The following is a 14312-nucleotide window of genomic DNA, read 5'->3' on the forward strand; positions in this document are numbered from 1 at the left end:
AGAAGGAGGATGGGCAAGGAGGGCACCATTTTCTCACTTTTTGGGATCTGGCCCTGGAGTGTCTCTTGTTTTCCTGCCGAAGTGGTCTAGTTTGGCACTCACGTGGACGTTTGTGCCCTCGTGTGTATATCTTCTACATTTAACAAATGTAATCGAGCTGTCTTTGTGCCAAGCAGTGTGCCAGGCTTGGGGATATAGAGACCTTGTCATTGCCCTAAAGGCACAACATCTAGTTGGGGGGGGGGTGGGGGGTGGGCAAAGGGAGAAGACAGATATAGAAACAGATATTGTATTTAAATAAGTATTTAACGTGTGTAGTGTGTCCCAGGGGTGCACACCCAGGATTTGGTGGGTTTTGGAGAAGGTGCTGAGTTCAGTCTGGGGTGGGATGGGGATCAGGAAAGGCTTCTGGGGAGCAGCGACAAGGGCTGGTGAGTCATCTGGTAGACATGTAGTGGAGTGGGGAGGCATTGAGGAGATTGGATTCAAGGTTGGGGGAGGTCCGTGTAAGGAAAGGCACGAAGACCAGCAATAATTGGGGGAGTAGGACCCACAAACTGGTTGTAGCCTGAGCCTAAGACTTGGGGGAGGCCTGTGGGTCTGTGAATGTCTGGGGGACCACCAGGAGGTGGTGGCCCAGTCCGATGGTAGCTACCTCCTCTCTGGCCCGGAAGTACTTTAAGGGCCAGGGCTCAGTTGGTTCATTGCTGTGGTCTGAGACTCTGCCTGGCGTATTGTAGGAGACGAATGGATGGGTTTGAGAGGGTCATTCCAGATGCACCAGTACCCACCAGTGCCCTGCACATGTTCTCCCGCCTCTTCATCCTTGGCTAAGGCTTCTCTGATCTGCTCTTAAATGAGCTTCCAGAGAGGGTGTGTCTGGGGGTTGGCATGGCTGTCTGGGGATGGGGTTGGGTGGAAAAGAAGAAGACAAGTAAATGAGATAGTATGGTCATTCATTCATCACCTTTAAACAGACCCTGAAATATGCAAAGCACCAAATAGGTGCCTTGTGTGTGTGTGTGTGTGTGTGTGTGTGTGTGTGTGTGTGTGTGTACTGGGTTACAGGGGACAGATAAGAGAGCCAGGGGAGGCACAGAGGAAAATACGATAGAGATTGTTTACTCAGAGAGTAAACAGATGTCTTTTCGAGTGTCTACTGTGCTAGGGACTGACGGGACGAAAGTGCACAGCCAAGGCCTTAACTCAAATAAGTATATTATAGCATGGAAGCTGGGCACGGCCGAAGACCGCCCCCCAAACACGGCCACCTAGAGGGAGGAGTGAGTGCTTGTCATTGTGGAGAACAGGGAAGGCTTCTGGAAGAGGTGTCCTTTGGTTGAGGCTCCGAAAGGTGGATCAGATTTGGACCAAGGGGGACCGAGGAGAGAACTTTGGTGGAGGGAACAGCTTGTACGAGCACATGGAGGTGGGAGAGGTTGGGGCCCTGTGGGGGAACGACCGACAGTGCAGTTTTGTTTGTTTGTTTGGGGTTTTTTTGGTTTGTTTGTTTGTTTGTTGTTTTGCTTTTTATGTTTTCTTTTTTTTTTTTTTTTTTTTTTTTTGCATTCTGGGGATGTGTAAGAGAAAGGGACAGAAAATTGTAGCCAGATTTCAAAAGGTCTGAAAGGGCTCCTTCGGTGGCAGGAAGGAGCACAGGACCACGTGGTAGGAGGCTAGACTCTGGTCCCTCCTCTTAAGCTGGAAGCCCAGGAGTCATCGACTGCTGCTGCTTTGTCTTCAACCAGCATATTCTAATCCAAAAGCAAACACTGTTCATTCTACCTCCAGCATTATCTTAAGTCTAAGTGACTTTGCTCCATTTCTACTGTCAGCACACTATCCACGTGCTCGTCAGCAGTATAGACAGTGCACCCCGAGGGGAGGGAGTAAGATGGTCCAGCCCATGGGACCCTGGAGTTAGACTGCCTGGATTTGAGTCCTTAACCCCCTGCCCTGCCATGCAGTAGCTGTGTGCCCTTGGGCAAGTGACTTCACCTCTCTGGGCCCGGGTTCCTCCCCTGTAAAATGAGTTGGAAATACTAGCACCTACTTCCCGGACTTGTTGTGAGGATCAGACGGGTTGGACAACACGAAGTCCCTGGAACAGTGTCTGGGACACATAAAGAACAGTGTGTGTTAGCCGTGAGTGTAACCGGAATCTCTCTCCCCACACCAGTTTGGCTCTTCTCTGCCCTGGTGCTAGAGGGATACGTGAATTGTTAAAACGTTGATTTTCAAGTGATTTGGAATCTACGGAAGAGTGGCAAAGGTGGAACAGTTTCCGGGTGTCCTTCATCCAGCTTCCTTTCATGTTGATACCTGATGTGCCCATGGTGTGTTTGTTGAAACCAGGAAATTAGCATTGGCATAATACTATTAGCTACAGAATTTGTCTGGATTTCTCAGTTTTCTACTAATGTCTGCTCGGTGTGCCAGGCTCCAATCCACAGTTCTACACTGCATTTAGTTTTTCTTTTTGTTTTTTAGGTTTATTTATTTGGAGAGAGAGCAAGTGGGGGAGGGGCAGAGAGAGAGGGAGGGAGAGAGAGAGAGAGAGAGAGAGAGAATCCCAAGCCAGTTCCACACCGTCAGGGCAGAGACCCACGTGGGGCTTGAAACGTGAGATCATGACCTGAGCCAAAGTCAGATGCTTAACCGACCGAGCCACCCAGGCGCCCCAATACGACATTGCACTTAGCAGTGGATTGTGTTCTAATGCAAATGAGCAGGACCCCACACGAGAGACCCCTTCCTTGGCCTGCCAGCCCCGGAGGCCTGTGTCAAATTCTCTTCAAGGCCTATGGGGCCGCATGTTTCCTCCGCCCAGTCTTACCCAGTTCCAGGGCTTTGAGTAGGAGACGCTGGGCTTTCCTAAAGTTTCTTGAGGCCATCTAGTTCGCCTCCTTGGCCTTTACTCATCTGCACCAATGCTCTTCGTCTTCCTTTCGGCCAGCCACTTATCTCACGGCTCAGTTTACATGTGCCGTTTCCCCAGAATGGTCCACTCTACCCTTTAGACCAGGCGAGTCCCCTTCTATATGTTCTCACAGCTCCCTCGCATGCTTGTAACCCTTCAGCAAGTGTTTATAATACGTGATTCTTTCCCCACTGGGCTCTCAGCCTCTCCAGGGCAGACCTTGTGGGTCTTGTCTGCTCTCTCCCTAGCATCCGGAATGTGCCCGCCACTTGGTCCGCACTCAGCGAAAACGTGTTGCTTGACGAACTCACACCCTGTGCCACTTGCTAGCAGTTGCTTCTCCTTTCTGGGCTTCCGTTGTCTTCTCTGCAGCCTGAGGAATAGAATTTGTTCAGTGGTTTTCCAACTGCGCTTTGAAAGCCCTACATTTTCCTGGGTTCCCCGCTCCCTGCTTCAGTTAGGAGCCATGTTTAAAGAGCGCGTTGTTTACGCTCTTTAAACATGGGGCTTTTTGAGGAAGTTTCTTCCTAATGGATTCTGCTGCTTAAAACGTTTGACCCCCCCAACCCGACATATTATTGCATTATGTATTCTGTATCACATAGACGGTTGACTCTTGAACAACGCAGAGGTTAGGGGCACCAGCTTCCCGCACAGTTGAAAATCTGCATATGACTTTTGACTTCCCTCAAACTTAACTACTAACAGCCTACTGCTAAGACCGGAAGGCTTATTAATAACATAAGCAGTCGGTTAACACATTTTGTATATTCTACGTATTATATACTGTATTCTTACGATAAAGTGAACTAGGGGAATGAAAGCGTTATTAAGAAAATCATGGGGCGCCTGGGTGGTTCTGTCGGTTAAGCGCCAGTCGGTTGGCTCAGGTCACGATCTCGCGGTTCGTGGGTTTGAGCCCCGCATTGGGCTCTGTGCTGACAGCTCGGAGCCTGCAGCCTGCTTCGGATTCTGTGTCTCCCTCTCTCTCTGTCCCTCCCCTGCTCACGCTCTCTCTCTCTCTCTCAAGAAGAAAAAAAGAAAAAGAAAAAAATCGTAAGGAAGAGGAAATACATTTGTGGCACTGGACTGTATTTACTGCAAAAAAAAAAAAAAAAAAAAAAGCCATGTGTAAGTGGACCCGTGTAGTTCAAACACGTATTTTTTCCAAGGGTTAACTGTAGTCGCATTATTTTAGAACTCCTTGATTTATTTTTTCTGCAGGCAGCAGTGAGCCATGGAAGGTCTCTGAGCAGAGAAGCACTTATTGGGGGCTGCCGGGACTGTGGTTCAGGAGATGAATCTGGCAATATCACGGGCACGATGGTCAGAGGCGGACTGGTCAGTGAGGGAGGAGGGGAGTGTGGAGACAGGGTTGTCATGGAAGCCAAGTGAGGAGAGAATTTATTGGAGGAGGAGGTGGCCAGTAGTGTCTGATGTTGCAGAAAGCAGGTAGGGATCAGAAGGGGGTCTTTGGAAACAGGGGCAGAACACCAGTGGCCCGTTGGAGTCATGGTGATGGCAGAGTCGGGGCAGAAGCAAATGGAAGGTGAGCCAGCAGAAGCAGCAGGCGTCCACCCTGCTCCTGAGAAGTTTGGTAGTGGTCGGAATGAGCGAAATGGCTCAGAAGCTTGGAGAGACTTGGCGCGACAGAGACCAGGGGGCTTATGTTCCCCTCTTTGTTGGGGAATCAGAAGCTACTCTGAGCCACTCGCAGGCAGTGAGAAAAGAGCTAGTGAACAGCGAGATCTGGGAAACAGGTGTAAGTTGTGAAAAAGGGTGCACTTCATGGAGTGGGCCCTGGACGAGGCACGGGTGGTGGCGCCTGGGTGGAGGAGGGATCAGCCTTAGAAAAGAAGGGACTTCTCTTCTTCTGAGCCTGGAGGGAATGTGAAGAGGGCAGTGAAGATGGAAGTTTTGGGGTGGCGATCGGGGAAGTGAAGGATAAGGTCGTTGCAGTGGGGGAGGAGATGGAGCTACCTGCCCAGAGACGAGAGAGGTGGCTTCAGACCTCACAAAGGAGAAGGGCCAGAGGAGGGGGAAGGGAGGTGTGGTTAGCGATCTTCCAAAACCCGAAGGGAAAAGGAACAAGTGTGGTCTGCGTGCCTTCGTAGAGAAGAATCAGGACCAGTGGGCATATGTGGGGGGGAAGTAGGTTTTGGTTTCGTCTGGGAAGACTGTTTAGGGAACTGAAAATGGAATAAATTCCCTGTCTCTTTTCCCACTCAGGCCTCAGGTCCCCCTTGCTGTATGCGGGATCCTTGCCCCGGGGTGGAGAGTGGCCCATATGAATTGCATGTTCTCTCCTGGCTCTGAGACTGATGGCCGCAGGAATAACACTCAAAGGACGGGCACGTGAATTCACCTGTCTCACCAACCCCGTGTCTGGGGCCAGTGATCACACAGAGATCAGCTCCGAGGAAGGTGCCATCACCAGGAAACTGTCCCAAGGTCCCCTGCCCCCCACCCTCAGCCTCCACAGGCTCTTTCATAGAGACAGCTGTTGGGCTTGGAAAAGACCCAAAGTCAACACAATAATGACTTCCCCTCCCGGCCATATTCCAGGCCCCTCTGTGTCATTTAGTAATTGGCTAATAAAGCTCACTTTGATGTGAGGGGAGCCCTCTTAAGAAGTCCCCAAGATTCCCCAATACCCCAAAATCTGTTGACAGAAGATAAGCTTGAACATATATTAGAATGGTATGCCGAATGGGGCTCACCCTTTCCTGTGACCCTGGTCCCGGGTCTAGGGTCAATGGAGGCTGAGGGCAAGGGGAGAGGAGAGGAGAGGAGGAGGGGAACCCCGTAGAGGAAGTATGGCTAAGCCCTAGCCAGCCCCAGAGAGGACCCACTGGTGTGGGTGCCCCCTTCCCTAACCTGACAGGCCAACCTCACCCCAGGCAGTGGGAAACCACAGCACCTAATTACTGTTATCACCACCTTGGTAGCTGTGGTGATTATGATGGTGCCTGTGTATCCCACAGTGCTTAGAAACGTTTAATTATTGTTATTCTCACAGAGATCGTTGCAGAGCCTCCCTATTGCCACGGCTGCCATTGCTCTTGGGGACGACGGATCAGCTGAACACAGCTCTGCTCCAGGTACAATGACGACCAGGTCAGAGCAGTACCAAGATGGCTGACAGGCAGCCAGCCTCTCCCTTGTGGGCCATGCTGTCCCAGGGATCTCCACGCCTTTGGGAGCGAGAGCTCTGAGCGATGATAGAAGGCCCCAGTTTCACCTCGAACCACCCAATTCTCCAGAAGGAAAGGGCCCAGAAGGCAAATTGGTCTACACCCTGGCTCTGGTTAGAAGGCCCTCAGTGCATTCCTGTGAATCACCATGTCCAAAGTCCTAGGGGATTCTATTTATTTTGAGAGAGAAAGAGAGAGAGAGAGAGAGAGAGAGAGAGAGAGAGACCCCAAAGGATTCTAGATGTGAGTGGAGGCACCATTTCTGATTTGGGAATACCTAAAACTCAACAGCGGTACGAAGAAGAAGCTTCCGCTGAGGACCTGCATGGGTCAGAGAGCTTCGACCAAGACACGGGAAGGGGCTGAGAAGGTTTCCACCTGCAGCATAGGGGTGGATGGGGAAGGCCAGAGGGAGGAGAGCGAGGACGAAGACCCTCGGCCTCCCACCCACACTCCCTTTTCTTTGCTGGTGCCTTCAGATGGGGGGCGGGTGGGGGTTGTGGTCAGGATAATGATCAGGATGTACTAGTTGTCTAGAGGAACCAGATTTTTTTATTTTTTATTTTTTTGAGAGCCATGTGGAAGTCAAGAAGTGGACTTGATCTTAAGGGAGGAACAGAGATCCTGGGTCAACCCAAGCCTTGTAGAGAAAGCGCGTGGTGGACATTCGCCCTGGGAGCCGGGGGATGAGACTGTTTGTTCTTCTCCGGAGCACTGTGGAGTGTGGCTCTTGACCTCTTTGGGCCTCAGACCTCTTCAGGATCCGGCAGAAGCTGTCTCCCTCTGCCCTGCCGGCCGCACACATGCACAGGACAGCGTTTACGCGGCAGCACCTCAGAAGCCCAGCCGGGCCCTGCGTTAGGAAGGAGTCCTTCAGGAAGGGGACAGCCCTGAGCCCAGGCTCCCTGGTATCTGGGCTAATGAGGGATGTTAATGACACGGAGGGTCCAGAATGAGGAAAATCGAAACCAGATTTCTATCGCGTGAGCTAAAAAGAAGCACGACACACGTCCCGCGTTGCAATTTTGTAAAAAAGATACACCGGTAAAGAGAGAACGGTGAAGGCCGCGTGGAGAAATGAAAACGATTTGCAGGTAAAGTGGTGTTTTTTTTTTTTTAAATTTTAAAATTTACTTTAACGTCATTATAAAGTTATTTTATGCTAGATTTACTTTTTTTTTTTTTCTTTCTGTATCAGGTACAATGCTTTTCCTCCAGAAATGAGGTTCTGAATTATATTTGATTTAGGTTAATATTAATGCCCTGTATTCCTTGAGTACATGCTTCTGGGCACAGCTCCTCCAGGAGCATGTCAAGTGGCCTGGATGTGACATCCGAAGGGAAGACAATGCCCACGCGAAGTCACTGAACTTGGAGGAGGCCTGGGAGGCAGCTGAGCAGGGAGGGGTGTGTGTATGATTCAGAGTCAGGAGTCCCAGGTTTGCGTCCTGGATCTGCCACTTGAGGACCGTGGACAAGAAGGGGGACGAACTGTCCCAGTTTTCCCGGGACCGAAGGGGTTTCCCAGGACATGGGGCTCTCGGTGCTACCACTGGGAAAGTTCTGGGCAAACCGGGGAATGGTCATCCTGTTCACGAGCCCTTTACCTCTCTGCGTCTCAGTTTGCGCATTCGTAAGATCGTGTCGTTGACTTCCATTTGTAGAAGTCGGGGATGGGGATTATTGCCGTTAAGATGGGATGAAGGAGAGGGAGTGGGGAGAGGGCGCAGTTCTCCTCAGCCCGGAGATCTGAGACACCCACAGCCGTACAGATGCACGCTGTGATGTAACATGGGGAACTCAAGGGAGCCACTCCCTCACAAAAGGCTTTAGCAGCGATTCGTTGACAAGTATTTATGGACCACCTATGACCGGGAACCACGCTAAGCGTTGGAATAAAGCCATGAACCACTAAGGCATGCTCTGCCCCTTCCCGGGGCCCGAGTCGATGGGAGAAGAGAGGGCGAATAAGGAAGCGGGATACTAGGGGAATCTAGGGGCCTACAGGAATGTCGGGGGTGTGGGGACTCTTCCCTAATCCGGGGGGGGGGGGGTCAGAAAGGGCGAGGGAAGCATTCCTGTGAAGGTGAGCTGAACCTCGTGGGAGCCAGGACTGGCCAGCCAGGGATGTTGCATGGAGAAATCAGACAGGGGAAAGGCAGCGAAAAGACCCACGGGTCCCAGCGCATCTTAGGACCGCGAGTAGTCCAGTCTGCCTGGTGCAGTGCAAGGAGGGGTGGGGGGAGAAGGGGCTGGGAGGTATGTGCCAGGTGTGGGCCTTGTGCGCTGCCTGAGGGAGTTTGGACTTAACCCCGAGAGCAGCGATGAGCCACGGTGGGGGTGCAGCAGAGCAAGGATGTTTCACTCCTGGCCACTGGGCAGCCACGACCGGTATTATGCTAAGGTGGTAGTCTCGGGCCGGGCCCTGGGTTCAGCTTGTTAGAGCCAGGTCGTCTGGACCTAAAGGTGCCAGCTCTGTCTGTCCTGCTCCCAGGGCCCCTGAGCCCGACCCATCTGCTGAGCACTCCGGCGGCTCCAAGTCTGGTGTCGTCAATCTGTGCCGTTCCCCGGCAGGGGCCCTGCTGCCTGGCACAGAGTGTGGCTCCAGAGAGCAGAGTGGCGCCCCCCTCCCAAGCAGGCTGCTGTCACCACAATGTGTGTGTGGGCTTGATGGCTGCGTGGCAGCGAGCTCGGGGCAAGCAGGGGGCTCACGTAGCCCAGGCAGCTGATAAATAACGAACAATTACACCAATCCGTCCGGGAACAGGGAGGTGGGTGTGCACCCGTGTGCACGCGCGTGCAGACACGTGCATGCGCACATACGCTCAGATTCACTGACATTTAGGCCCACACCATCACTGACCCCCGGGCAAGCACACGGAGGGATTCCCTGCTGCCGGTATGACACGAATAGTCACACGTTCCATTGCATTCCTCCAGCACTGACACGCGTATGTTGCAAATGCTCTGCACACCTATGCTGACGCACACCCCTGTATCAAGTGCTTAGCACAATGCCCGGCACTCAAGATTATTATGTTATTATGTATCAACGTGGTATTCTATGAAGATACTGGAATGTGTGCACATGTCCCCATATTCTCATAGACACCCATGCCTTGCCCCATACATTCCTGTATTTTTAAAAAAATGTTCTTAAAGTTTGTTTATTTAATTTGAGACAGAGACAGAGCATGGTGAGCAGGGGAGGGGTGAGAGAGAATCCCAAGCAGGCAGATGCGGGGCTCGAACCCACAAACCGCAAGATCATGAACTGAGCCGAAACCAAGAGTCAGACGCTTAACCAACTGAGCCACCCAGGCGTCCCTGCCCCATACGCTCCTTTAAATGCAGGTGCAGGGGCGCCTGGGTGGCTCAGTCGGTTAAGCGTCCCACTTCGGCTCAGGTCATGATCTCGCGGTTCGTGAGTTGGAGCCCCTGCATCCGGCTCTGTGTTAACAGCTCAGAGCCTAGGGCCCCTTCAGATTCTGTGTCTCCCTCTCTCTCTCTGCCCCGCTCCCACTCATGCTCTGTCTCTCTCCTTCAAAAATAAATAAACATTAAAAAAAAAAAGGCAGGTGCAAACACTAGAACTCCATCCTTCCACAACACAGGTACATACACTCCCGTGTGCAAAAACAGGCTTTACTCTCAAAGATGTACAGGTTGCTATCATTTGCTCTCCCAGCCGCACCTACACAAAATCACAACAGCAATAATAATAATAGCAAAACCGGCTTGGGTGATTGCTTTATATTTTTCAAAGGGTTTTCAAGCCTATAATCTCATTTGATTCTCACAGTGGCCTGGTGAGGCGGGTGGGTGGAGCAGGCTTTATTACCCCAGGTTTATGGTTGAAGAAGCAGAAGCCAGGAGAGGTGAAATACACCATCTGGGAGGCGGCCTGGAACCCAGATCTGACTTCTCCGCAGCGAGCTTCCACGGGGGGGGGGGGCCCAGGACTGTTTGACAACTTCCAGCTCGCACTGTGGAAAGCAGCAAGCGGGGCACTGGCTTGCTGCTGGATTCTGGATTCCTGGTCAAAACATTTCCCCGAGTCAACCCTGGCTGAGAAGTGGGAATTGGAGGCTGATAAAGGGAAACCGCCATCATTAGGAATCCCATAAAGTCTCATTTACAACTCCAGTCAGATGAAAGGAGCAATTGACTGCGTTGGAGGGAAAAGCAAATACCGAGCTCCGAGCTCCTGAGCTCCTCGAGGACGAGGACGGTGGCCTCAGACAGCTGATCCTGGGGAGGGCACGGAGGTCCTGGGGTGGGCGGAGCCTGTCCCATCTGGGCGCTCCCCTACTCTGTGCACTTCCTCTCCCCTCTGTCTGGGCTGGCCTCGGGGGTCCTTGAGCTCTGGTTCTTGGAGAAGGGGACAAAAGGACAATAAAAGGTCTCTCCCTCCCCCAGAGCCCCTCTCCCCCACGCCACTGCAGAAGCCTCCCTCTTTTGCTCAGTCTTGAGCCTTCGGGGCATCCAGCACCGTGCCTTCTATTGGCTGGGGCAGAAATGCGGAACAGGCTGCCAGTCCCCTTACACCTGGCCTGCCACAGCCACGGGGGCCAGGCCCTTAGGCTTGAGATCCAATTACTTGGAAAGGTGACAAAGACAGTTTTCTTCAAAGGCCTGGGCTCTGTGGGGAGGTGGCCTGATGGTAAAAGGACAACCAGTGTGATCATCCTTCTTTGCTTCTGCTGCTGTTGCTTCACTCTGGTTTCATCATCACTGGTGCCTCAGTTTCTGCGTCTGCAAAATGGGGATATTAAGACCACCCTTACACTGCTGTGGTGAGGGCCAGATGAGATGAGGTGTATAAAGCCCCCCGCACGGTGCCTGGTGCGCCGCTGGGCTCCATGGTGTCAGTCTCCCGGGGAGGGCCTCCGCGGCCAGGACTGGAGGGGTGGTGTGGCAAGAGGCGCTCCCCCAGCCTCCTGGGTGTGCCGGCTCTGGCTGGGAGGGAGGGAGGGGCAGGGAGGGGACATCTGTTTGACACTCTTGTCAGCATCCGTTACCTGGTGTGTATTTTCCCAGGAGCTGATTACATTACAGCATGTGTTGATAAACATTGGGAGTCGGAGCGGAGTGGAAACTGAGCGGAATGTTAAGCGGGTGGAGGTTTGGTCAGGAGATGCTGAGAAAGGGCTGGCTGTGAAGAATGGGAGGTGGTGATGGGGGGGAGGGCGGCAATCTGGTGACTTTTTAGCCTGCCCCGCCCCTTTCTCGTTCTCTCGCTCCCCTTCTGTGTTCCCTGCCTCGGCTTCCAGCAGGGCATCCAGACAGGGTCCCAGAGGCAGTGCTTTATAGAAGAGGTGTGGGATTTGGACCCAGGCAGTTGTGGGTTCGAAGCCCAGCTCTGCCACAGGCTGGCTCTTGGCACCCCGGGCTAGTCCCTTAACTTCCCCAAGCTCAATCTTTTCCTCTGTAAAGTGGGCTTAACCTACACTCCACAGAGTGAAGATTGAGAAGTGAGGACAAGAGACACCCCAGCCCTGAGTTTGCTTCGGATGTTAGGCAACTTTTTCTTAAGTCTACTTTGGACCAAGGGGAAGGGGGCCCGTGTCTTCCATAGGACAACTTCCCCACCTCTGACCCTGGTTAGGACTGGTCAGGTGACCCGGGGTGACTGGAACATTCCACCCTAAATCTTTATATACCTGTGTACTTAACAACAGCTGCAGTTAATTATTTGTTTAGTTATCTCCCTGATGTCTTTCTCCCTCACTGGTCCACAAACTCTCTGAGGGCAGGGATTGTCACCTGGTCACAAGTGAATGCTCAGAGCCTCGGTGGGTGCCTGGCACCAGAAGGAATGGGCGATTCTCATCCGTCCCATTGGTTCGTAGCAGAATGTCAAGGTAACCCCTCTCAGAGGTCTGTGGTGCCTTATTCTGTGGTTGTTTCTAGACGGAAAGCACTGGCTGTACTTCTCACTTGGCCTTTGTAATAACTTTTCCCGTGGGTATCTCTTGTCGCTGAGGCTGTGTGAGCTTCCCCAGGACTGGGGTGTTTAGACTTTTAAGATTCAAGAGGACAGGCAACTGAGTGCGGCAGAAATCCCACAGACGCGTCTCAATGGAGGATGCTGCTCCTATCCCCCTCCCCCACCCCTGCGGGTCCCTGCCTCGACACCTGCCACTCCAGCCCACTTCCAGGTGCCCCACGCCGCCTGGCGCCTCCGAGGCTGCTGGGGCTGCCTCCGACGCGGGTCGGAGGAGCACGACTGCCCAGCGCCACCTAGCGGGCGCGGGGCCGGGGGAGAGCGCGTCCGGGTCTTCCCAGGCCTGCGGGAGAGCGACCGCCCCCCAGCGCAGAGTAGGGAGGCCAGGGCCACCGCCCCACTAGACCCCTTTCTCTACGTCCAGAGAGTGCAGGCCCTCCGGGGAAGCGCGCTCGTCCCAGGTTCCGGGGAGCCCTGGCCCCGACGGCAGCAGTTGGGGTCCTGCGCGTCCTGCCGTCCTCAGGACGGCCTTCCACCCCTCCCCCCGCACTTCGCGTCGTCGTTCCCGTCTTTCCGCAGCCACAAAGAGGCCATTGATTGGGAAGAGTAGCCGGGTTGTGGTAGAAAAGCTGGAGGGGACGCGCGCGCGGACACACACACACACACACACACACACACACACACACACACACGCCCTGCCTCCTGCAGCGCCCAGCACTCTTGCTGGGGGCGGGAGTGGGGGCCGCGGCGGCATGGGGCTGGACGACAGGGCCTGGGGAGAGCTCTGCGCCTCGCCCACTTCTCCTTCTCTGCCCTCTGTGGTCCTCCTCCCCCCCCCCCCCCCCCCCCGTCGCACCTCATTTCTGCACCCACGATCCACCTCTGGACGAATCCGCAGCGAATGGTTCATCCCCAGAGGCTGGCCTAGCTCCCCATCCTCCCCATCGGCCCCCCAGATGTGGTCTCCTCTCCCAGCAAAGATGTTCGGGGCACTTAGGGGCCCTTTTTAATACCAGGCGAAGCCAGTATTGTTAGGAACCAGGGACCGCTGTCGCTGCTGCTGCGAAGACAAATAACATGCAGTAATGCATCCCGGGCTGATAGGAAGGTTTGACCATGCTGCACTCGGTCCTCTCTGTAGAATGGCTAATAGAGGGCACGCAGCACCCAGAGGAAGTGTTGGGGGCGGGGGGGGGGGGGGGGGGGGGGACGGGGGATGTGCCAGGCGGGGTGGGAGACCGGAGAGGGCAGGGGCAGGAATAGTTCTGGAGCAAGGATTCCCTGAGTCTCCCTTCTTATCCTACTCCTCGAGGGCGGAACTACGTTTGAGCCTTGGCCTGAGGCAGGACTTCTGACCCTTCTACAAACTCCTGCTTTATCAACGTCTGTGAAAAGGAAACCGCCTCCGAATTCTGGGCGCCTTGACCCTTTAGAGGCCAGGGCTGTCCCAGGTTCCCTACCTTGTGAGGCTCCTGGTCCCTGCCCCCATCCTGTCTTAGAGCTGGGTGCAGTGGAGATGGGGAGGGGGGGGGGGATGCTGGCAGTTGGTGCCTGGAAATACAGAACTGGGAGTGGCAGGAAACAGGCTCCTTGAAATCCCACTTGGTGCCTCCCTCAAAGCTTCTGCTTGCCACCTGGATACCTGTGTGCACACAGGAATTGGCTGGGTGCTGGGGGAGGGGCTGGCTGGGGGTGCTGGCTTGCCTGCTTTGAAACACTCCTTCCTAGTCCTCAAAGCTGATGTGGAGGCTGTGCCCTTGTATGTGTGCCCCCATTTGTTGGCGAGGCTGTGCCCACACGGGTGCCTAGAGATGTGGGTTTTTTTCACATATTCACAGTCTATCTGGGTTTGAAGGGACTTTGGAAGAGCTCACTCTCTGCCCCACCCCCTGCCCCATTCTGCCCCAACTATGCCGAGTGCTCATCTGTATTCTGCTTGATTGCTCCCACTGACAGGGAGCTCACTACTCTCCAAGGCAGTCCATCCCTGCTCTGGCAGTTGGAATACTGAGATGGAGACTCTGCCAGGCAGCCTAGACAATGTCCTTTCCCACCCCCACCCCTGACTGCAGGAAAACAGGACCAGGACAAGGTGTCAAGAGACAGCAACCCAATATATTTACAGCCAGTGTTTACTGAGTGCTGGCTATCAGCCAGGCCCTGTGCTAAGTATTGCACATATATTGACTCTCCTAATCTTCATGAAAATCTATGAAGTTACGTCTGTTGTTACCTAATTGTATGGAAGAGG

At 53.7% G+C, this 14312-nt stretch overlaps 1 long non-coding RNA gene across 3 annotated transcripts in view; it reads left to right on the forward strand.

Moving 5' to 3' along the window:
- LOC125146730 (uncharacterized) overlaps nt 1-14312 on the forward strand; it is a 40007-nt gene that overhangs the window by 801 nt on the left and 24894 nt on the right. Inside the window, exons 2-4 of one of the 3 annotated variants that reach the window (XR_007144859.1) lie at nt 5150-5344; nt 5940-6021; nt 6687-7208. This is a non-coding gene — a long non-coding RNA (uncharacterized LOC125146730). Of the gene's footprint in view, nt 1-5149; nt 5345-5939; nt 7209-14312 lie in introns of all 3 variants that reach the window. The other 2 variants (XR_007144858.1, XR_007144860.1) reach the window with 2 other exon arrangements.

Source organism: Prionailurus viverrinus, chromosome D1, assembly GCF_022837055.1.
Source record: "Prionailurus viverrinus isolate Anna chromosome D1, UM_Priviv_1.0, whole genome shotgun sequence".
NCBI classification, from domain to species: domain Eukaryota; kingdom Metazoa; phylum Chordata; class Mammalia; order Carnivora; family Felidae; genus Prionailurus; species Prionailurus viverrinus.